This window comes from Macaca thibetana, chromosome 13, assembly GCF_024542745.1.
Source record: "Macaca thibetana thibetana isolate TM-01 chromosome 13, ASM2454274v1, whole genome shotgun sequence".
NCBI lineage: Eukaryota > Metazoa > Chordata > Mammalia > Primates > Cercopithecidae > Macaca > Macaca thibetana.
In genome coordinates, this window is record NC_065590.1 from 102,793,553 (window position 1) to 102,819,482 (window position 25,930).

The 25,930-nt window shown below is 37.1% G+C and overlaps 1 protein-coding gene across 1 annotated transcript in view; it reads left to right on the forward strand.

The window, feature by feature from the left end:
- Positions 1-25,930, forward strand: part of ADI1 (acireductone dioxygenase 1) — an 847,802-nt gene that overhangs the window by 9,395 nt on the left and 812,477 nt on the right. The gene's annotated exons all lie outside the window — the stretch shown is intronic.

Below are 25,930 nucleotides of genomic sequence, written 5' to 3' on the forward strand. Positions count from 1 at the left end.
TGGGTATGGTGGCTCATGCCTATAATCCCTGCACTGTGGGAGGCCAAGGCAGGATGCCTTGAGGCCAGGAGTTTGTGACCAGCCTGGGCAACACAGTAAGACCCCATTTCTACAAAAAGTAAAAAAAAAAAAAATTAGTCAGATGTAGTGGCATATGCCTGTAGTCCCAGCTACTCAGGAGGCTGACTTGGGAGGATCATCTGAGTCCAAGAGGCTGCAGGAAGCTATCATCACGCCACCATGGAGTCACCCTAGGATGCTAATTGACCAATTTACTACTTGTGAACAGAAAGTTGGTTTCTGAAGGCCATTAGCCCTCAAGTCTAATTGGGCTCTACTTGGGCTCATTACATACATGTCATAAGCCAATGTGGTGCTTTGGAGTGGCAGCAATGTAGGAGACAACTGAATGTCCTGTTTAGCCTGAGTCTAATCTGCTTTATTTCAGAAATTACATGAAACTCCACTTTTTGACATCTTATAATGATTATCACTTAAAATTTTTGGCCTGATTTGTCTTTAAGCCACTCTCATACAACAGGTGATATACAACAACTAACCCCTGGCACCCAGGGGCTGCTCAGTAAATTCCAACTTATTTTATAGTGGTTTTTGTTTTGCAGAGTTTATTATCAAAGGATGAATAAATTAAATACATATTTGAAATCGTTTTAAATAATTCAAAATTATTCTTGAGGTTGAAGAACTAAACTGAATGTAAAAATAAAAGATTTGTATTGATTCCATGTCCTTGCTATTGTGAATAGTGTTGCACTGAACACACACATGCATGTATCTTTGTAATAGAATGATTTATATTCCTTTGGGTATATACTGAGTAATGGGATTGCTGGGTCAAATGGCATTTCTGATTCTAGATCTTTGAGGAATCGCCATACTGTCTTCCACAGTTGTTGAACTAATTTACATTCCCACCAACAGTATAAAAGAGTTCCTATTTCTCCACAGCCTCACCAGCATCTGTTGTTTCTTAACTTTTTAATAATGGCCATTCTGATTGGCATAAGATGGTATCTATTGTGGTTTTGATTTGCATTTCTTTAATGATCAGCGAAATGCCCATCGATGATAGACTGGTTAGAGAAAATGTGGCACATATACACCATGGAATACTAATCAGCCATAAAAAGAATGAGATCACGTCCTTTGCAGGGACATGGATGAAGATGGAAGCCAACGTCCTCAGCGAACTAATGCAGGAACAGAAAACCAAACACCACATGTTCTTACTGATAAGTGGGAACTGAAGAATGAGATCACATGGACACAGGGGGGGAAATAACACACACTGGGGCCTTTTGGGCAGTGGGGTGGGGGAAGGGAGAGTAATAGGAAAAAGTGCTAATAGAAGCTGGGCTTAATACCTAAGTGATAGGTTGATAGGTGCAGTAAACCACAATGTCACACGTTCACCTATGTAACAAACCTGCACATCCTGCACATGTACCCCAGAACAATTTAAATTTAAATTTAAAAATGAGGTTTTTAAAAGAAATAAATAAAAATAAAAAATAAAAGACAGGGGAAGATTTGAGGAGCTTAAGCTCTACTCAGTTTATTCCTTTTTTTCTCTATACCTGCAGTAACCTTGGAGGATTTCACAGACTCAGCTTGACAATCACTGGCAGTATCTACGGAATCCAAGACCTGAACGCTGGGCATCTATGGCACAAATTTGTTATGTGACTTTGAATGCCACTTAAAACTCCCTGGGGCGGCCGGGCGCGGTGGCTCAAGTCTGTAATCCCAGCACTTTGGGAGGCCGAGACGGGCGGATCACGAGGTCAGGAGATCGAGACCATCCTGGCTAACACGGTGAAACCCCGTCTCTACTAAAAATACAAAAAATTAGCCGGGCGAGGTGGCGGGCGCCTGTAGTCCCAACTACTCGGGAGGCTGAGGCAGGAGAATGGCGTGAACCCGGGAGGCGGAGCTTGCAGTGAGATGAGATCCGGCCATTGCACTCCAGCCTGGGCGGCAGAGCGAGACTCCGTCTCAAAAAAAAAAAAAAAAAAAAAAAAAAACTCCCTGGGGCTAGTTTCCTCAACTTTCAAAAGAGATTTACTGCTGAAGTCTGCCAGAGTGAACATCCAATGGTCAATGGTAACTTACTGTCATTGTGGTTTTGCTGCTGTCTTTTTGATCTACGTCTCTTTCTCCAGCCTTTACTGCAGTGCCTAATAATCAATATACTAGAAAAAATTAATATGTTTGCTCATTGCTTTTAGCTTATGTTTCCCCAAACTACCATGTATTTTTCCAACCTGGTGTTTATTCAGTGTTGTTAGAGGTGGTGGGTTTGCAGTTTTATTCTTTAAGTCATGGATACTAATTAAATGTGTGTTAAACACGAATATTACAATGTCTATTTAAACTATGGATATTTAACCTAGAATTTTTACTTGTCACATTAGTATTTCCAAGGAAAGGAAAGCTCGTCTTGGATGCCAACAACTTCATGTGACTGAAGGCTTTAGAATTACAAGCATTGTTCTTTGGATAAATAGGGTCAAAAGGATTGTCCTTATTTTACAAATGATAAACTGAGACTCACGTGAGTTGGTTAACTTTCTTCACCCAAAATGAGTCATAGACATCGGACTAAAGGTTAGACTGGAATTTAGGGCCTTCAACAAGCGTTTGTTGGGTGTGTCAAACATTCCAGATGATGAAGACATGGCCTGTGCTCCCTGAAGGGCCTCACTTCTTGGCTTCTAGTCTTACACATCCTGAAAATACAGCTGGACTGTCTCAGACTTTCTTATACTTTAGTTAAAGGTTAATTCATGTGAAGAAAGAATAATAGTATATAATTTATAACACTGTAATCTGTTCCTGAAAATATTTGTATCTCAACCAATAATTCTTTTTCTATCATATTTAAAATAAGCATTTTTATTATTAAATAAGATGGAGAGCCACTGCCTTAGTCCCAAAATCTTCTAAAGTTCTAGAAATCCATGTAATCCAGTCTACATACTAAGGCATCCTAATCTGTTATTAATATATTTATTTTGCCATATGTAAAACACATATATAATAATCGGTAAGTGTAGTTTCTTGACACATAAGCAAAAAAGATTTTGGTTAATTCTCCTAAAAAATGGAAACAAACCAACTGACAAGCAAGACTCAAATGAGTTTATCAAAAAGGAGTTCCAATGCTGTTGACAAATAGTTATAGTAGAACTTCATGTACCGGTGGAACCAGCAGTGTGATGGTTAATACTGAGTGTCAATTTGATTCAACTGAAGGATGCAAAGTATTATTCCTGAGTGTGCCTGTGAGGGTTGCCAAAGATTAACATTTGAGTCAGTGAACTCGGAAAGGCAGACCCACACTCAGTGTGGTGGGTGGGCACCATCTAATCAGCTGTCAGCGTGACTAGAGTAAAATAGGCAGAAGAAAGTCACAAAGAGCAGACTTGCTGAGTCTTCCAGCCTTCATCATTCTCCCATGCTGGATGCTTCCTCCTCTTGAATATCAGACTCCAAGTTCTTCAGCTGTTGGACCCTTGGACTTACACCACTAGTTAGCGAGGGGTTCTCAGGCCTTTGGCCACAGACTGAGGGCTGCACTGTCAGCTTCCCTACTTTTGAGATTTGGGGACTCAAACTGGCTTCCTTGCTCCTCAGCTTGCAGATGGCTTATTGTGGGACTTCACGTTGTGACTGTGTGAGTCAATACTCCCTAATGAACTCCCCTTTATATATGCATCTATCTTATTAGTTCTGTCCCCCTGGAGAACCCTGATTAATACAAGGAACATAAACAATTCTAACACAAATTAAAATTCATGACTTTGTGCCATAAACCACTAGTTAGAGTTTGCTAATCAATGACAAAATAACTTTGTAAATGTTGTATCATTGAAATAACAATATAATCTTCATGTTGATTATTGTTAGAAATCTCTTATTGCCAAGACGTTCCTGAGCAAAAAGAAGGAAATATCTTTTTATACTGTCACTGTTAGTGACCAATTGGTAAGGTTAACTATATGATGAATTACTAAGGCTTTATGGCAAAACATAAAATACTTTGATGACAAACATACTAGAGTAAATGATTAAGTAACTGCTCTCTTTTCTATATTGTCCAGGGTTTCGTGTTTCTCAAAATGAATTAGGGAACTGGTTACTCACTAGTACTGCAGATATTTTCCAAGTGGTACAGGTGAATAAAAATTTTCAAAAACTGCTTTTATAAATATGCCTAATGTCTAAACAACATTAAAATAATTTAGTCCTCCCTTACACATTATATATCAGTACAATTGTTCACTGAAAAACTACTCCATGCTCAATAAAGTGCTAAGACCTGTTTCCATATCCTTATTGTTCAATTGTAAAGAAAAGGCATAGAGAGATAAAAAGAAAAATATCTGACAAATATAGAAAAATCAGCAAACAGGAGATAGTCATTTGCCACAATAATTTAATTACACAGAAAATAAAGAAAATCAGAACCATGTTGTGGCCACAACATGACAATAGTTTTGAGCTAGATTTGAAAAGTTCAGATGGTCAGAGATAAAAGGAAGGGGCAGTAATGGCTAAAGTAAAGATTCAGAACCAAAAGAAGCAATAGGATAAGTATATGGCAGTTTTGGGACAGAGAGAGCAGTCTCTTAGAGATTGTGTTTACGAAGAAGCACAGAAAACTGATCCAGGAAACACAGACTGAACCAGACTAAGAAGACCTGTGTGCTGAGCTTGGTTACTTTTATACTGTAAGAAATAGAAGCCATTGAGAGTCCTGAGTGATGCCTCAAGTATATCAGTTTCGTGTGTTTGTGTGTGTGTGTGTGCACGTGCACGCATGCGTGCATGTAAGATGAAGTAGAGTTGGAAAGACATGGAAAAAAATGTGTACTGTGTATTGAATTTCTGCACAGTGTTGAAAGCACTGTCCCAAGTGTTTTATATTAATTGTATTAATTAGTTTAATTAATTGCATTAATTACTTGATTTATTCCACTGCCAGAGAAAAATAAACCCCCTTATGAAAAATGGTAATATCATGACAATGTCTAGCATTCTATCGAAAATTGCCAGCATGCAAAGATATACAACCAAATGATCAGAAATCCTTTTATTGTCCCAGGAAGGCAGGAATAGGGATGGAGTGACTTTATCTGTAATTTTACCATCTTATTTCTTTCAACTATGATCTGAAGCAAGATGACTTGTATTAAGACTAGTGTTCACTGCGTCACTCTGTACTTCTGTATATTTACAATATTTCACACTTAAAATTTATAAGATAACAGATTTAGAGTGATATTTCATATGTCCTAATTTATTTGTCATCTATTATTTCTTATGCCAGTGGGAAAACACTAACACTTATAAAATGCTTATTATAGGTTTTTGGCAAGCACTATAAGTACTGTACATTGGTAATCTTACTTAATTCTCTGTTGACAATACCAAGAGCTTAGAATGTAAGCCTCTCTTCGCATCATTGAGTAAAAATGATCTGTAAAGACAGCCCCTTCTGGTATGTGAACGAATAATTCATGCTTCAAAATGGCAAAGATGGCAGAGGAGAGGTCTATCTCAGGAACTTAGAGCTTCAAGTCTTGTCACAGAGTACTTTAAGAGTCCAAGAGTGGTGATAAAGGGAGACAGGTCCAAACACAGGATTCCACCTGGTCATGTCTAAAGTGGCCTTCCCAGGCTTAGCTTAGCCAGGTTAGCTCAGTTATGGGCAGCCTGCCTCTGTCTCAACACTGTTTCAACACAGGCTCACTTAAGTTCACTGGAATTTGCTTCATTTCTCTTCATTGGAAGAGAGTAAGAAATTAAAAAAAAAAAAATTGCTTCAAATAGCATTTCTTTTGCTCAGTCTATGAGGCATTTCCCTTCCAGGGCTGCATAAAAATCAAGCTATCTGTGATCTAACACTGAAACCTGTAAGTTAAGAGCAGGAACCCCAAATACAAATGTTAAGAAATAAAACTCTAGCCTTGGCATTTACTTGGAAAACCAGCAGTTAATGAATTAATGGCATTTAAAATATTATGTTTCTCATTTGCTTTCTGTGTGGATCCTTCACTTTCAGAAAACTACTTTTGCTATATATTATTTGTTAATAGAAACACTTTGCTAACTTCCAGAAACCCTGAGTTGGCACCATTGTTTCCAAAAAGAATTTCAATAAATGAATACTTTTAATTAATTCTTCAAGGACATAAGTTGTCTGTAATTGTTATAATTGTACTTGCAAGTCCATGTAACTGATAAACAGAAATATAGCTTCTAGAAACATAGTATCTATTAAGTGTTTTATCTTTAAACTTTATTTATTATTTTTATTTTTTATTTTTGAGACAGCATTTCGCTCGTCACCCAGGCTGGAGTGCAACGGCACAATCTCAGAGCCAGAGAAATAGCAATAGCTGATATTCATTAGGATGTTACTACATACTAGCGACTAAGTTAAGAGTTTTACATCTCGTATTTTATCCATGAGGCTACTATAACAGAGATGCTAAGCAACTTGCCCAAAGCACACAGTCTTACAAGGTCGAGCTCTCAGCGTACTTTGCTATCTACCTATTTGTTTGCTACTGTCTTGTTGCCTCTGTGGGATTGTAGTTGCAAAGGAGTATATACGTTCCTCTGGTTTAGATACCACAGACCAGTCTCAGCTCTCTCTCTCTCCTTGAAGTTCTTCCCTAAAGATATGATGCAAAGTGTCTTGACAAAATTGCCTATGCCATTTCCCTAAGATTTTTAGTGCATTAAGTATGAAAACCAGAAAGAGAACAACTTTTTCTTTTCTTTGTTTTGACCCTGTAATATCCTTCTAGGGCAGGATGACTTAGCTACTTTTATGACAGCTGAGGAGAAGAGGGAAGAACAAAGTTATGGTGGTAGTAGAAATTGCTTATTCTCTAAAATTATTATATAATCTAATTCACTTTTTTAGTCAACAAATGTTCATTGATTGAGAACATATTTGCTGGACACTATTCAATGTGACATTGATCTAGTAGTAAAGAAGTCACACAGGACCTTCCTCTGCCGTCATAAAACTTACATTCTACTTGGGACAAAGATTAAAAGCTCATAAAACTGATGTGGAAAAAAAAACCCTTTTCACTCTGGAAATACCTATGAAGGAAATGAGACTCTCATGTAATGGAAGAGGACTTGAGAATGGACAGTCGGGACACTTTGATGGAGGAGGACTTGAGAATGGACAGTCAGGACGGTTTGATGGAGGACTTGAGAATGGACACTCGGGACGGTTTGATGGAGGAGGACTTGAGAATGGATAGTCAGGACGGTTTGATGGAGGAGAACTTGAGAATGGACAGTCAGGACAGTTTGATGGAGGACTTGAGACTGGACAGTCGGGACGGTTTGATGGAGGAGAACTTGAGAATGGACAGTCAGGGCGGTTTGATGGAGGAGGAGTTGAGAATGGACAGCCGGGACGGTTTCTCTGAGGAGAGGAAATCGCAGCAGAGTCCTGAATGATGAGGAGGTAGCTGAAAACCACAAAGAGCACACCTGGAAGAAAGAACCTTGAGTGGAAAGGCTTTGACTCCAGGTCATTCCCAAAACAAAAAGAAAACCAGTGTGCTTGGAACCCAGTAAGTGAGGAGGAGAGCAGAATGAAAAAATACCAGAGAGTATTGCGGTCATTAGGATCTGATAGCCCATGAGAAAGATGTAGGGCTTTACTTTACTTTTATTTTATTCATGCAATTGAAAGCTATCGGAAAAGGTTGAGCAGAAGAGTGAACTAACATGATTGCCTAACAAAGAAGATCTTATTATTGCTGGAGTGAGAATGACTTACAAAAAGTATATACTAAGAGCTACTTAGGTTTGGGAACTATTGTGGAAGTCCAAGAAAGTGGCTTGTCTATGGTAAACAAGATGAGAGAATATGAAAGGTTCTTAGCTGAAAGTAAAACAAAAAGAATTAATGATGGATAAGAGGGAAATGCGGAAGAACAAGAGAAAAATAAAAAATGATGCCCAGAAAAAATGGCAATTACTGCCCAAGGGGACTAAGGCTTTTCCTATTAAGATGGGAATGGATTCTCCTGCCCATGAGACATGTGGGAGAGGAATCATCACCAAAAACAAAACCAGGGCTCTGATAGGAAAATAAAATCAAAAAGAAAAGAAAGCAAATGTTAGAGAGGTGACCAGCAGAATCTACCAGAAAGTGTTTAAGACATACTAACTCCTATTATTCTCTATGCTACTTTTCCTGTTGTGTTATCCTAAAAATGAGAATTTATTATTAATCTCCCATTGGAATTTCTGTACTTCAGAACACTTTCCATATTGTTTTAGCCCATGGAAAAGAACAATGCCCATATTCTCGGCATTTACTTCTTGTTCTGTAAAGTCCTGAGTCTGACAGTCCGTTATCTTTTTTTTTTTTTTTTTTTTTTTTTTGAGACAGAGTCTTGCTCTGTTACCTCCGCCCCCCAGAGGTCAAGGAATTCTCCCACCTCAGCCTCCTGAGTAGCTGGGATTACAGGCACACACCACCATGCCCAGCTAATTTTTGTATTTTTTAGTAGAGACAGGGTTTCACCACATTGGCCAGACTGGTCTCAAACTCCTGACCTCAGGTGATCTGCCCGCCTCGGCCTTCCAAAGTGCTAGGATTACAGGCCTGAGCCACTGCGCCCGACCCAGTCTGTTATCTTATGTCCTTTATGAAATTATCTAGTTTCTCTCAATGGCAAAATAAGTGGCCTAAGTTAAATTAGCTCTAATTGTAATGCATAATAATAACATACATTAATGTTTCTTCTACTTAAAACTACTCTGTGATTAAATATTTGTTGAGTGGATGGAACTGGTTAAGATTACCGGTGCCTAGGATTTGGGGTTGAAAAACTAGTTGGATGAATGGTGATGCAATTTACTGAGATGAGAAAAGCTGAAACGAGGAACCCATAGGAGGTAGGAACACTCTTCTGGTTTGGACATAGAGTTTGAGATTCCAGTGGGTATCTCTAGTAGCCTCCAAGTGGAGATGGTAGGAAAGCAGTTATAAGTGAGAATCTGGAGCTTAGGGAAGAAGTGTAAGTAAAAGACTCACATTTTGGAATTTTAACTTATAAATAATTTATAGAGCCATTTGTGATGTTTAAGCAGAATTTTATAAGGTGATATACAAATATCAATCAGAAAAAATGAATGTAGCTCAGCTTATTAATGGGAAAGAGTAAAGAGTGATAAAAATGTCCCCTAAGAGTAAAATAATTTTTAAATGGCATATCCATGTGATAAAGAAGATCATAATGATCCTAATAATAGCATAATAATAGAAATAGCTGATATTCTTTAGGATGTTACTATATACTAGTGATTTAAGTTAAGAGTTTTACATATCACGTTTTATCCATGAGGCTGCTACAACAGAGATGCTAAGCAACTTGCTCAAAACACACAGTCTTAGAAGGTAGAGCTCTCAGCATACCTCACTATCTACCTATTTGTTTGCTAGTATCTTGTTGCTTGTGTGGGATCCTAGCTACAATGGAGTATATATGTTCCTCTGATTTAGATACCACAGACCAGTCTCAGCTCACTGTATCCCCCTGAAGTTCTGCCCTAAAGATACGCTGCAAACTGTCTCGACACAATTGCCTATGCCATTTCCCTAAGATTTTTAGTGCATTAAATATGAAAACCAAAAAGAGACAATTTTTTCTTTTCTTTGTTTTGACCCTGTCATATCCTCCCTCAAGGTCAGGATGACTTACTTAGTTAGAATCATATGCATTTAAAATGATAGATATAAGCATTTGTAATAAATGGAAGAACTTACAGTAAGATATTAAGTAAAAAAGTATACTATAAACAGTTTGAGTTTAATTTTAAAATTTTAAAAATCCATAGGAATAAAAGGACTAGAGAAATAGTAACAAAATAATCCAAATGAGCACTTCATGATGGAAATCTGGGTGATTTAAACAATTCTCCACGTATTTTGAGTTTTTAAGATATTTTACACTGAGTATATATTAATTCTATATTATAAAGTTATTTTAAAAGAAAAAGACAACAGTTACCTGCTATAAATAGCTAGAGATGAGTTACCAATAGCGCAGCTTTGGCAATTGCTGAGTGTCAGGCAGGTATCTAGACCCAACATGGCGGTATCACCCGGCACGACAGGCCCTTTGTTAGGACTCCCCGCCCTTCACTTCCTGCTAAGACTCTCAGCGCGCGAAAAAAGCCCACGCCCGCCAAAAAAAACCCCCGCTCTGCGCAAGCTCCTGCACACGTCATTCCTCAGAACCGAAACCTACAAACCCCGCCTACCTCACCCTATAAAAGGCCTCGGATACCCGCCCCGAGCGCGCCTTTCTCGGCCCTCATTGTGGGTGACCAGTGAACCCCGCCTGCCAGCCCAATAAAGGCTACCTCTGTTCTCATCTGCCCCAGGTCTTCTTGCTCGGCTCCCCATTACATTACACTGAGGGAAGGCAGTAAGACAAACTGACCACCTCATGAGAAAAATTTAATAAATAGAAGGCTCTGCTGATGAATGGCATCGATTGTGTCTTATTGGAATGCGGGACGCTGAGCCCAATTGGCCAATGTGTAATTAGCTCCATCGTTACCTCGGTGTTAATAAATATTTGACTTCTACACTCGCACACTGCTACAGTGGTGTTACTGCATCATCAGCCTTGCAGGCAAACACTGAGACCTTTGACCTTTCTCATTGATTGCTTCCTGTGTTTGTCGATCATATTCACACAAAAGCCATCCTCACTGCTTTCAGAAAAAGCATTGAATTTAAGTCAATAATGCAAATGTGATCATTTTAAAAGAATCTCATGAAAAGATTTATTGATTAAAGGAACTGCAGAGAATTGTCGCTGTTCTGTTGTTTTGTAAACATTTAAACTAATGTGTAGTAGAAATAATACAATCTCCTGTACAGACTGGAGCAAATAATGTGATGAAATTAGAGAAAGAAGAAATTAAACAGTCATCTTTTAGTTGGAAACCATACTAGATTTGAGCTTATTGTGAGGGTGGGATACTATCTTGTTCACATGTTTCTTATGAAGAAAATGATATATGTAAAAAAATTGGCATATGGCCTATCAATATTCAGCTGATAATAATCACTTCCATTTTATCTCTACCTTCTTCAGTTTGTTTTTCATGTTTTTCTTCTCTCTTTTTTTAAATCAACAACAAAAAACACCTGCTTGCTGACCCATCCTTCAAGCTCTCTGCTCTGCCTGTATTTCCCATCTTAACATCTCTATTCTTACAATTGCTCAGGTCAAAGGTTCACAGTCATCTTGACTTCTCTTTTGTCTTAACACTTCGTAGGAAACACATCAGCAAATATATTTGGCTCTACATTTAAAACCCATTCAGAATCCAGCCTCTCCTCACTCATCCTCTGATTCTTACTACATCCTGGTTTGACACCAGCGTGTCTCCCCTAGTTACTGCAATATGCTCCGGTCGTCCTCCCTCAGCCCTTGCCTCACTTCCCCCATTCCAAATAAAGCAGCTAGAAGAGTCTTTATAAAACGGGAGCCATGTATTTTCACTCCTCTTTCTAAAACTCTCCCATGTCTCACTGCTTCACACCAGATAAAAGCCTTATCATAGCCTATAATGAAGGATTTGATTTATATCAAAGTCTTATCATAGCTATAATGGAGGATTTGATTCCAAATTTATACTTTATTTCTGGGCATCGTGTGAGGTTCTCTGCCTTTTTCAGCACTGAAGATTTATGGAGGAGGAGGAGGCCTGTTAAAGAACTGAGGAAGAGAACAAGGAAGCAACTGAAAAATTAAAAGTGGACAAAGTGGAAGGAGAGGCTCGTGCTCATCTCTGCTCTATTTCTCGGGCTTGTGCAAAAGCCCAGACAACCTTAAAATGCCGGCGTGAGACCAAGCTTCAAAATCGCCACTTCTCATGAACAAGAACATTGACAAAAGAACATATAGAACTCGGCCACTGTGTGGCAAAAATCTAAAAGACTTTTTTCATGATACAAGGCAGATCAACCCACCTGAACTAAGACCTCAGGTGCTGACACATGGCTGTGTTTCCAGGCAGGGCTACTCAGTGCTTCAGAAAATAAATGTAGAGTGTGTGCGCATGTGTATGTGTGTGGTGTAGTGGGTGTGTCTTGCAGTGTATGGTATAATGCATGTGTGTGGTATGGTGTGTGTCTGTGTTGTATATTGTGACGTGTGTGTGGTGGCAAGGTGTGGAGTGTGTGTATGTGCGTGTGTAGTGACATGGTGTGGTGTGTGTGTGTGCACACAGGCACGGTTGTGTGTGAGGCAGACAGGTGAGTGTATGGGAGACTCTAGCCATACTCTTTAGCCTTACCTAATGTGGATGAGTAAAGGCTGAGGTTTTGGGGGCTGTGGGAGCATTGGCTGCCATATGAGAAGCCCCACTTCCTTTCTGAATGATGAGTAGAGTCTGCACTGGCATTGCCAGACCCTTCCTAAATACTCTTTTTGAGTCTACTTCTGAAATGCAGCATGGATTCAAAAGTTTACCAATCCGGAAGGAAGAATAAGTTCTGGTGTTCTTTGCACAGTAGGGAGACTACAGCTAATAACAATGTTTTGTATATTTTAAGATTGCTAGAAAAGAGGGTTTTGAATGTTAACACAAAGAAATGATAAATGTTTAAAGTGATGGATGGATATGCTAATTGCCCTAATTTAACCATTACACAACATATACACATCGAAAAATCACACTGTACCCTTTAAATGTGTGCAATTTTATGTGTCAATTATAAATTTTAAACATGTAAAAAGAAAAAAAAAAACTTGAAGTGAAAAATCCAGGAAGACATTAGGCTGGTTTTGAATTTCTACTTCATGAATTAAATAACAGAAAACAACTTAGCCGTAGTTAAAAGAGCTCTGAAGGAAAGAGGTTTGATCACAATTCACTATAATCCCAGACATGAAAGGACTGAAGAAACAGATTAGTTTTCTGATAAACATATTGACTGTGTACCTAGTCAATTAGTGAATAAAACCATGAACTCACAAATGTAAAAATCACTGACAAAGGAGTTATGGGGATCATAACAGCCTTGTAGACCGAGCTAAGTCAATTATCAAGCACAATGAAATAACATACTTAACAGGTTAAAACGTGAAAGCAATACATACATATAAAAGACTAGGACAAAATTCCTGAGTTCCCCACACCTGCCCCAGTTCACGATTGGTTGCAGGTAATGGATATATGAACTACTAGAGCCAAATACAAATCATCCCCTGGGCTTTTTTTCTTCCTTTAATGGAAACTGAGAAGGAAGTAATAGAATGTGGTGGCCACATTCCCTGCTATGTGGAAAAACCATCTGTGAGGAGGAAACCAACAAGCCGAGAGAAATAGATACAAGAAATGGTGCCAAAAAGAGTCCCCGTGTCATCTGTGCTGTCTTTGGGGCCTTGTGGCAACACTGTTGTTCACAGTATGGTCAGCTGAGCCAGGAAAGTCCTCTTTGTACTTAAACTAATTCAAGTAATGCTTGTTTCACTTGTATCCAAAGCATAGGGACTAAGACAAAGTAATACAGATCAAACTAAAGGACTTAGCCCTTCGAATTACCAAACGGAAAAAATATATATATAAGATAACATATGCAAAAAGCAAAATTTTGAAAGCAAAGTTATTAATGTATTAGCCTAGAAATAGAAAAATAAAGTTTAAAGGTCAATTACTATTACAACAATTATTTAAAATGAAACACTCTAGGGGAAAATCTGATCAAGTAAAAAAGTCCTATTGAAATAAAAAAATGGGCAAATGCAAATGGATGTAGTGTATTATTGTGAGTTTTTTAAAAATCAGGAGTAGAAATATTAAAAAGCAAAATTAGGTTTTGGGCAAAAGTATAAATGATTTAAACAATCATTTGTATTGATGAAAAGTTAAATACAAAAAACTGCTATGAACATGCATGTTCTGTTAAATTTTACTTAGAAATACTTGAAGTTCATTTTTTTCCTTTTTCTTTATTCCAGTAAATGCTGGTGACAACCCAATGTTAATACCAGACCTTATCATACTACTCTCAGTCTTTAAAAAATCATAGAGACAAAATACAGGGGATTATAATAATATTGTAAATATCTTTCACATATGTGCATATTTATATCTAAGTCCTAAATATAAAGAATACATTTTTATTTCAAGGTTAGTGGAAAAAAGAAATAATACTTTACAAAGAATCAATGTTTAAAATTTCATATGGTTTATCTAAAATGGATCACAAGGGTTTAGTTACCATTTTGCAGCCAACAAGTTCAAAAGGCAGTATGGGAGCTGCCTCTCACATTGTAAAAATTCCATCACCAGAGGTTCTCTTTCTAATGTTCTTTCTCATGAAATCAATTTCAAAAAGTTTTAACTGTAATTTTTTCTCTCCTAGGTGAGAGATGTTTATAATTAAAAGACCCACAAAACCTTTATCCAAAAGAATTCCAAGGGGTATTTCTACCATGAGCTCTATCCAGGCTACTATCAAAGGGCCAAGGTGTGGTAATGAAATGAGCCTTGACTTTTAAACATGTATTTGCTCACTCATCTGCTATTTATTCAACAAATATTTATTTTGCCCCGACTAGCTACCAGATCCTATATTTGCCAGTGAGTATACATGTGAACAATACAGGTTTAGCATCAATTAAATTATCATTTAAATGTACATTGTGAAAATGTTACGAAGAAAAAGAACAAAGTGACATCGGTAAGCATCCAAACTTCAAAGACCAAAAGCAGGCATGCAGTCACAATAATGGAACTTAGAGACCGAAACATCCCAGCCAGGAAACTTCTATTTTCATCATAACAAAGAGTTACTTAAATTCTCTGAGCTGTGATCTCCTTATCTATAACATTGGAACACCAGTGTCTACGAACAAATGCAATAATATAAAGCAATTACTTGGCATAATAGGCGTGCTATGAACATCTGGACCCCCTGTTCTTTAACTGTTCTTTAGAGAGTGGGCAGAAATGCATGCAGCCTTGGAAGCCAAACGGAAGGGATTCAGACCCTGCTTTACTGTGATTCAACTTCTTTGTCACTGCTATAGAAAGTGGGGGTAAACTATTAATTTGAATCATGTAAATCTGTGGATATTTGACTATCATTTGATTTACAATGACAATTGCATGTGGTTCAACTGTTAACCTATCTTGAGGAGTTCTGAGGATTCAACGGTGTAATATAAAACGACAGCCTAGTTTCTGAAACAGAGTACATGCTCAACATATAATAGGTTTCCTTTCTTTTATATCCATGCATAGTATACCAAAAAATGAAAGTTAATGATTGCATGAAAATATTCTCAAAATTTATGTGCTTTAAAAAAAAAAAAAAAAAAAAACTCTCAAGCTATTGAACAGGTTAAAGCAGAACATGGAATTAGAGTCAGTTCAAGAGAGGGTGACGGTCTGAGTCACCAGGTGTGAGGTCAGTGTCCTCCACATCCCCAAGTCCACATTTTGTTGGCATCTCAGAAGAAGCTAAGGGTAGCTGAGGGTCCATTTAGCTTCTGCCCCGGGTGGCAAGTCTAACATACAGGAAAAATCACACAATATAAATTTTAATTACCAACAGTGTGTAATGAAGACTCCTCTTCAGTTTTGATATGTGAAGGGAAGGTTTCAACGCGCAGATGTCCTTGTCTTGAGTCATTAACTAAAGACAGAGTCTTTCATTTAAAAACTTGTGGTTCACACAGGCACAAGTGTAGGGATATGGGAGTATTACCGAGGAAAGAAAACAATCCACCCAAGTCTCATATGTAGTCATGGTTGATAGTCCTGCTAAGCTAGTCAAGCTCAGGCATGGAGCTTTACTACACCATTAATGAATGGTGACTTATTCATTAATAGTAATGTCATCTGTAGTCCGTGCTTGTCAGCAGAATGCAAGGTACAGGGTTGTGGCTTTCTCTGCATGAATGCATCTAGCACAGGCGTGGAGCATATTGGTTGGTCCAGATAACTGAGCAGTAAAAACATGATTTAATGACAGCCTGGCAAAGCTTCCCAGATGCATAGATATTGAAACAGAATGGAATTTATTGGAACAAAGTGGAAAGTATGAGAGTTCAATCTTAATCAACCTGGCATGTCAGCTACCCTGGTCTTATTACTGGTACTAGGGACCTAGAAGAGGGAAGAGCAGTGATTATAAAGAGAGACACCATCAAGTCCCAGCGAACTAGTTCAGTTTGCCATTTTCACGAGGCCTGGAGACTCTAATCAGTCACGAATGTTCAATATATACCACGTCTGGTATCTCATCTCCTTATAGAGTTTTCTTATGAATTGGTTGATATACAATACAAAGCAATGTAGGAATTAATTCACCTTGGGGGATAGGAATTGCTGAAAACATAGTCTCCTTTTTCTTAAAATAGCCCATTGAGAACTTAAACTCAATTGTAAATTTGTATATCCAGATTCCTCATTTCCCAGGACCAGCGCCCCTTCCCCACACATGGCTAAGACATATAACTTATGAAGATTTTACAAATCAACTTTGTGTCTCCCATGACCCTGTGGAGGGCTGGAGAAGCCCGGTGTTTCATCTTCCTCACAGTAATACTATTTTTTCAGTTTTGATTTTTCCCCCCAAGTCTCATCTCCTACACAATCCTGGGATTCCTCAACTTGAGCAAATGAATCATCTCCTCCTTCAGAAAGAATATTAAAGACCACAGCAGACTGATATACCCTTTGGTCTTTAGAGGACATAAACAATAAAAAGTGAGAAAGAATTTGAGTGGAATGCATGAACCTCAAAACATGTTTCCCAAAAAAGTCAATGACAAGTGTATGAAACATACAACTTTTAACTATTTTGACCCTGCAAAATCAGCAATTTGAAATGTTCTTCAGTAAGAACTTGGTTAACTCATTACTGATCTGTTGTGTGAAATAGAAGTCATTATAAGATGTTTGGAAATAGTTTTAATGGTATCAGAAAACATTTAATATTTTAATATTTTACTTACCTTTAGTATAAAGAATAAGTGAAAAATATGGATTAAAACACATACAAGTTTTAATTCCAGATGTGTCAAATAAATGTACCCTCACAGATAGAGAAAAATTCAACAAAATATCAACAGTGATGGGTTTCATGTAGATTTTATTCCTCTTCTCTATTATTTTCTGTGTTTTATATTATCTAATGATTAAGAAAATATAGTTCTATTTGTATTACCTAATTTTTAATCCAAAAGACCTTTATGAAACACTTCCTGTAAGTGTATATACTTTCCAAATAATTTTAGCAGTTTCTAAAGAAAGATAAAATAATAATATAAAATACTATTAATTGGTAGGAAATCAATAAGTCAAGAACAGCACACCCCTGGGAAATGAAAGCTTGTTTAAGTTTTTCCCACTACAAAATAATAATTATTTTACATTTTTTACATACTAATTAAGGCCCAAGGGCAGGACATTTCTTAGCAGCTAAAAGCTATCAGGGTTAACTACTGAGAACAAGCCTTTCCTTTATTGCTTAATTATATCAAATCAATTTAGTTTTCAATTTTTGCAAAGCAGAAATGTCTTAGTGAGGCCAATTTAACATATTTCTGCACATTTGCTTGTAAAATGAATACAGTCATGCTGCACAGTGCCATGACTTTTACAACATGACAGATACAATATATCAAAAATATTGGGTTGTAAAGAAAGCAACAAATATTTCAAGACATATTTAAAAGAGAATTAATTTCTACTGATAAAATATTAGTTCATAGGAGAAAATGCCACCATATGAAGTGATAAAAAGAAAAAAGAAAAAAATCAGTTCTAATATGGCCTGAAGTGGAGGTAAAGAAATGAGCCTCAGACAAGCCTGCCTGATTGAATAGAACTCCTGCCCTTTCCAGGAACAGCAGATTCGGAGAGGTGAGAGAGGGAAACAATCACATTTTCCTTTCTATTATTCCAATTTCAATTAAAATGACAGATGAGAGAAAGGTCTATGGAAATTTAATTTTGGAATTGTTTTTGCTACTTTTGCAATAGTAGTGCTTTACTTCTTTTAGTTTATATTTCTTCCAGGTAACTTGACCCAGGATGGTAGAAAGGCATCCTCTCAGGTGCCAACCTTTGCCCCAGGCCAAGCTCCTGAGAGCACTGGATTGAAAAGGACCAGGGTACAATGGTTTCCACAGGATAGAATGTCACACCAACATGGTGACCTGTGGTCATGGGTGCGTAAAGGAAGTGTGGCACCACGCGGATGACTAGTTTCCAACACCAGACAATCATATGTAAGGCTAAAGTATTATACATTTTGCTCTATTTTTTTCCGAAGTATTGAATAGCTTCAGAAACAATGGATAAAGCATGGATAAAGCATACATGCAATCAAGTCTAAACAAACTTAAGTATTCAAATTGGTGATGTTACAAATGTATGTGCCTGTCTACACGCCACTCAGACCAAGATATAGACCATCACACAATCCAGAAGCATCTTTCTTCCTACCCAGTACTCCTCTCCCAATGTGAGTACTATTCTCAATTGCATCACCACTAATTTCACTCGTTTTTCAACTTCATATGAGTGAAATATTCCATATATTCATTTAAGGCTAGGCTTTCTCCTTCAAACTCGTTACTGTCAAATTCATATATATTGATGATAGTAGTTTATGATTTGTTATTTCAAAAATAAATACCACAATTCATTTGTACATTCTGATGGGAAAAGACAGTTTGGTCATGTTCCTTTTGATCTATTATCAATAAAGCTGCTGCAGAAATTCTTTTACATTGCTTTTTTACACTTATAGAGGTATTGCCATTAAGGATATGCCTAGTTGAATTATTAGATTATAGAGAACACATATGTTCAGCTTAATAAATACCAACAAAATGCTTTCTGAAGTGGTTGCACGAACATATTATACCAACGTGTAATGCTCCAGATCTTCACCAACACCTGATATTCTCAGGTTTCCTGTCTCTTTATTTTTCTCTTGGTTTGCTTATTATTTTGTTTTCATTTTCAATTTTATCTGGTGAGTGAGTGTGCTAATATCTCATGGATTTATGTTATTTGCCTCTGATGATTAATAATTTAAATAACATTTTATATACGTTTTTCCATTTGGATACAATTTTGCTTTTCTCTCTTTTGTAGAATAACATACGTAGCCCACTGATCTAGTTGGGAGGGAGTTTTAGGCTTTGCTATGGCTAGATTTTTTAATGCAAAGCCTCGTAGTCATATACTACGGCCTTAACCCTAACACATAAGCCTTCTAGAACTTTAGCTGATTACCTGGAGAATTTACCCTGCCCCTCTATTATGACCTCCCTTGGATTCCAAATTTTGCCTCTTAGCACTATATGTCTGAAAATCTTTTTTCAGCTCTTTAGGTTATGAGAGACTGCTTTTTTGTTTTCAGTGGAACCTGGCTCATTTCTCCTCTCTCTAGGTTCTCTCTCACCATGTAATCTCTGCACAAACCAGCTCCCCTTTACCTTCTGCCATGACTAGAAGGAGCCTGAGGCCCTCATCAGAGGCAGAAGCTGGCGCCACGCTTCTTGTACAGCCTGCAGAACCATGAGCTTAACAAACCTTTTTAAAATAAATTACTCAGTCTCGGATATTTCCTTATAGCAACATCAAATGGACTAAGACATGTATGGAACCTTGAAATACATAAAGAGAATATTAAGAAGACTAGAAAAGGTACCAATCACAGAAAGAAGAGTCTTTTATGCCATGGTAGAGAGTTGAATGTTAGAAACCATAAATTAAGGATATTTGGCAGTAATGTAAATAATGATATTAGTCTGGAAGTATTAGTAAATGAATGCTTTGTGAAAATCCAGTTCAGAGCCTACTGCTATAACAGTGAATGTATGGTGGAAAATAAATGAAAAATCAGTATATTACTCTTCTTCAGCTCTCTGTTATCATGCACTTGAAGATGTAGAATTGTGTGTTTATAGAGTTAAATCGGTGTACATCCCTCAGACAATAGAAACCATATTAATTAAAACACTGAGAGCATAAAATGCTGTATATTGATAAACTTGTTGTCACTTTAATATTCTTGATTAGCTCCCAGAATAATGGTTAAACTGGTCTAAGAAATTTTGAACTCTATTACTGCAAAAAGCCAATATGATTATATTAATATAATGCTAGGAACAAACACAATCATTTAAATATAAGAAACAAAAGGTGAATAACAACATTAAAATAAACTTAAATAAACACCAATCTTACATGAGACAAAACTTCAAATGTAAGAAAGACAGTCATGGTTTAAAAAGGCATATATATTAAACTGTTTCTTACAGTTGATTGGTTCTTGGTGGTGGCAATTAGACTTCATCAAATTACACAGCAGTGTTTTCATTAAGCAGCACTACTCACTCATCACCCCATCACACCAACATTCTCGCATATTTAGAATGTCTAACATTCAGAATTCTGAACTTACTTAGCATGCCTAAAATTCAGAATTCTGAATTCTGAATTCCATAGTTCTAAGACAGAACCAGAAATATACTTTTTAAAGAAATATCTCAATAGTTTTATGTACGCAGTCTCTGGATCACACTTTAGGGGACACTAGCCCAGGAAGTGAAGTAGGGAGATTGCTTGAAAATCACTACATACTACTGTCCATGCTATAATCAGGAAACAGCTACAGACATGTACATATTCTAAGGTGTTGAACTGCTTTAACATCCCTCCTCAGTCACATGAGAAATATAGAAAAAAACAAGAACATGATTCTATGGAACGAAGATAACTCAAAATATGATTATGATGATATGATTATAAATATATGATGTGTATCAACCTGATTTGTATAAAATAAAAAGGAGACACAGCAACCGATTTGATTTGATCTTAAATGTTTATATATATTGGCATTCACACTGAAAATGGAAATTTATGATAGGTTGAATAACCATTATAAAATTAAGAAAAAATACAGGAACATGCTATGTAGCATATGCAGCAGAAATAGTAAAATGTGCATATTAAATTCATGATAGTATGGTCCAATAGTAAAATGTACACAATTTCTGTATTTGGGGTTGTCTGCTGAGGTTGAACTCCTGATTTTTTTTAAAATATGATGGTGAGATACTGGAAAAAATACTGTTGTAAAGTTGTTAGTAAATTTCTATATTCCAAAAAGTAAAATTTTGAATTTGCCTGTGGAGCAGAATGCTTTTCTGTATTGTGTAACAAACAATAATTTTTACTGGAGAAATACGGAGTGTTAGTCCCACACTTGACCGCACTTGTTTTAATGGTACACAATTGACCAAGAGCAAAGAATCCAAAGGTTAATACTGACCAAAAGATAGATAAAGGAGAATAAAACAAATGTATTTAGAAACTGGTAACACATAAAACGTAATGCAAAAATGAAACCAGAAAAAGTGTTCAAGGAAAATGTACATTCACATTTAATTAATTCCTAAATGTAGAGCCGTTTTCTAATCATGAGTTAATTCATGGAAAAAAGATTGATTTGTTTATTGCAGCAGTATATACAATAGCAAAGACATGGAACCAACCCAAATGCCCTTCAATGATAGACTGGATAAAGAAAATGTGGTACATATACACCATGGAATACTATGCAGCCATAAAAAAGAATGAGATCATGTTCTTTGCAGGAACATGGATGAAGATGGAGGCCATCATACTCAGCAAACTAACACAGGAAAACCAAACACTGCATGTTCTCACTCATAATTGGGAGTTGAACAATGAGAATACATGGACACAGGGAGGGGAACAACACACACCAGGGTCTGTTGGGTGGTGGCAGCCAAGGGGAGGTAGAGCATTAGGACAAATACCTAATGTATGTGGGGCTTAAAACCTAGATGACGGATTGATAAGTGCAGCAACACCATGGCACATGTATATCTACGTAACAAACCTGCACATTCTAGAACTTAAAGTAAAATAAAAATTAAAATTAAAACATTTGTGGATTATAAGCATTATAAACAAAAGTAACATGCAAACAGACCAGAATAAAGTTGCAGACATTTAACACATTCTTGTAATAAGAAAAGAATATAAACCAACAGAAAAATGGGCAAAATATAAGAACAGGCAAAATATAGAAGAAAAAAACTATTATTTAAAAAGCATTTTAAATGTTTGAACTTACTATTGAAGGAAGCATGAATAATGATGACACTGGGGTAGAATTTTCTTCCTTTCTATTCTGCTAAGTTTTTAAATGGTAATACCTAAAGCAAGAAAGGATACCAGCATCATGCTTGTACATTAGATAAACTTTTCTGTTAATATGCAAACAATCAGATAAATGCACACAGATATCTATGGAAGGACATTCAATGAGGCACTACATACAAAATAAAATTTGAATATTTTATAATATATATGGTCAATTTCTAACCCATAGCAATATAAAGCTTACAAGTAAGACTTCATCAATAGTCTTTTATTGAAGAGAATTTACACTAGATCAAAAGAACAATAGAAATCCTAAGAACAACAGTAACAAAACCAAAACAAACCATAAATAACACTTTCATTCAGTCATTTTCAGAGGATTACTTTGACTCCTTGTTAAAAATGCAGATCACTAGGGATACAGAGCCTACTTTAAATCCACAGAATCAGAATCTCTAGGTGTTGGGACTAGTTATCTGCTATTTAAGAGAAGACTGCATTTTTTTAAAGACACTAAAAATAATCATTGCAGAATTTTTTTTTTTTTTTCCTTTTGTGGCTCTAATGACTTCTGAGGAGTTCTACACTGCAATATCAATGCCCTGGAATCCAGGTGGGACTCTGATCCTAGGACCTTAATTATAGTAAATCTACCTGCTTTCATTCATGGTCCCTAGCAGGGACTGTGCCTTGTCAGTGACCTTTACTGCAAAGAGAATAGCACCCAGAGAATCTTCTTTGTCTAATAAGCCATCTGGAATGAAACCTGGCATTTATTTTTTAAAAGAAAGTCTTTATTTAATCCTGTCTGGGGATAGTTCAGACATGTTTGAGGTATCTCTCTCTTATTAATGCATCAGGAAAGAAATGTGGTGAGGAGCTTGCAATGACCTTCTGAGCATGGAGTAACACATTCAGCAAATCACTCTGTCCACAAAACAATTTGCTTTAGGCCACGCTTAGAAGTTTGTGCTATCATTGTAGTCCATTTGCTTCAGAGTGATGAAATGTTATGAAGACAGCTTAGATCTGATCTTCTTAAGTTACTTAATATGAATGAAATAAATGAAAGATTGTCAGAAACAATAACATCTGGCAATATAAGTTGAAAACAACTATGGTTGAGCTCTGATTTTGAGACAAACTTATAAGTGTTTAATTTTATTTGGATTAATATATGATATTCAAAAATTACATTCCTAGATTTTCCTTGAAAAAAAAAATCTACATAAATCCTTAACTAAAGCTTCTCAGTCCGTCTCTCCCTAGAAAAGTAAATTGTTGAAACTGCTTATGCTTCTGTTTATTATCTGGAACATTTTATATTACTGTTTGATAAGCCAGTTTTAAGGAGCCAAATAAAAGCTTGGAGTTTATGTTTCACTTGAACAATTTTTCAGGTACAGAAAACAGAAAGACCAAGACAGTGTCATGACTGCTTTTTGGAATAATTGTCATTTCTTTCTGCAAAGACATAATCCAATATACGCACTTTTCTAACTAATTTCATGATTTTATCCAGTAGAAACGAGCCTTCATTATCAGAGATAAGCAATAGCAAAGAGCTAAAGGTACCTGGATGCGGTATAATCTTCAAAGTTTAAAAGCAAACAGTCGTAAGTATTGAGCAAAAAGAAGTCTGGAAATACCCATATAGTAACCTAATTAAAGAGGCATAAATGCCTGGAAAAGTATTATGATATGTTATGAAGGTCCAATCATCTGTAGATCTCATCGCTTGTTGGGATAACCACAAGGACTTGGTTGACAATGGGTGTGACTTTGTTCTGAGAGTGGCTTTGTTTAGAATGTAAGTTGTTGGTGCTCTGGAGATCTCTGCTTCTGTCACACAGATTGTACTAATGGCTCCTGGAAATGGGGCTGGGAGATAAATAGAGCTTCCTAGTATTGAGGAGTGTGAGCTATTGAGTGGGAGAACAATAGGAACTGCTAAAATATGGGGTAAAATTAACTGCCAGGTATTGTGTACAAAAGCCACAATCCCCAGTAAATTTGTAAGTAAAAAGTCTTCCTAAGAGTGTCTCTAGAAGAGAAAGAACAACATTTTGTCATGGCTTGGGAAGCTTTCAACATTTACACAGGAAAAATAAACACCAGCCAAATAACAAAGAACAGGCCTTAAATTGTGTAGGTGTCAGAAACTGGGACAATATTTATAACCTGAGAATTTGAAACTCAAAAAGAATGAAGCAGAGTGGCCTCCTGTGAAGAGAGTAGGTTGAAGATACAGCTACGTGAACCCGTACACCAGGGCTTCCCTCACGCTCTAAGCATATTGAGCCTGAAGCCCTAAACACCAGTGCTTTATTTGTGTCCAAACCACATTTGCTAATGGAAAGAGAGCTCGAAAAGCCAGTAAGATAATGCTCCCCAAAGAGGTTTCGGAAGATTATTAGGTGAGGTCCAAGACTGGTCTGAAACTAAAAGGATTTTTTTTTTTTTTTTTTTTGAGACAGAGTCTCCCTCTGTCGCCCAAGCTGGAGTGCAGTGGTGCAATCTCGGCTCACTGCAAGTTCCGCCTCCCGGGTTCACGCCATTCTCCTGCCTCAGCCTCCCGAGTAGCTGGGACTACAGGTGCCCGTCACCAGGCCCAGCTAATTTTTTGAGCTTTTAGTAGAGACGGGGTTTCACCGTGTTAGCCAGGATGGTCTTGATCTCCTGACCTCGTGATCTACCCGCCTTGGCCTCCCAAAATGCTGGGATCACAGGCATAAGCCACTGCGCCCAGCCCTAAATGAAATCTTTAAAAACTTTATACTATAAGACATATGAAGACATTTCACAATGAGTGCTCCCTGTTCTAAATTTGCACATAATCTTGTATCAGGATAACTGACTGATAATTGGAGACCACCCTCATGACTATAATGTGAACTCCTCAGTGCACTTTTTCAGAAGGGAATGTGAGTGAGGCTACAGATGTAAGGTGGTGGATGGGCGGGGAGTGCACTGGATTTAGAATAGAGAAACTTTCAAAACTCTTAAAATATTTTCAGCTTTAAGTGGCAAGAAGAGATATTATAGAGTTTTGAGCAGAAGGTTGACACATCCTGATGTAAATTTAAGGAGAACTACCCTGGCTGCCCTGGTGATAATAAAGAATTGGGGGCTTCTAGATACAGGAGAGCATGTGGCTACTGTAATGAAATAAAAAAGAGCAAAGAGTGGCCTTGATCAGAGTGGACGTGGCAGAGGTGGAAGGCATATTGGCAGGTTTTGGGTATACAATATTTTAAAACAAGGGCCTACTAGGTGAGCTGATGTATTGAGGCGTGGTGTAAAGAATGAAGTTAAGGTCAACAAAAGATATTTGGCTTAAGCTACCGGAAGCAGTGCGTTTTCATTTCCTAACACTAGGAAAGCAGTAAAATTGTAATACTTTAGAGATAGAATGAAGTATTTTGAACAAGCTGATCTGGAGATGCCTATGACACAGACAGCACTGTTGTATGGGCAGTTGGGCTGAGTCTTGAGTTCAGTGGAGGGGCCAGTCCTGGAAATCAAATGTATGGACAATTAGCATATTCAGGGTATTTAAAGATATGAGATGAAGTAAATCACTAAGAAAACAAGTGTAGAAGCAAAGAGAAGAAAATTAAGCACTGAGCCTTGAATCATTTTTGAGAAGAAAAAGAGATTGAGCAGGAGAAGC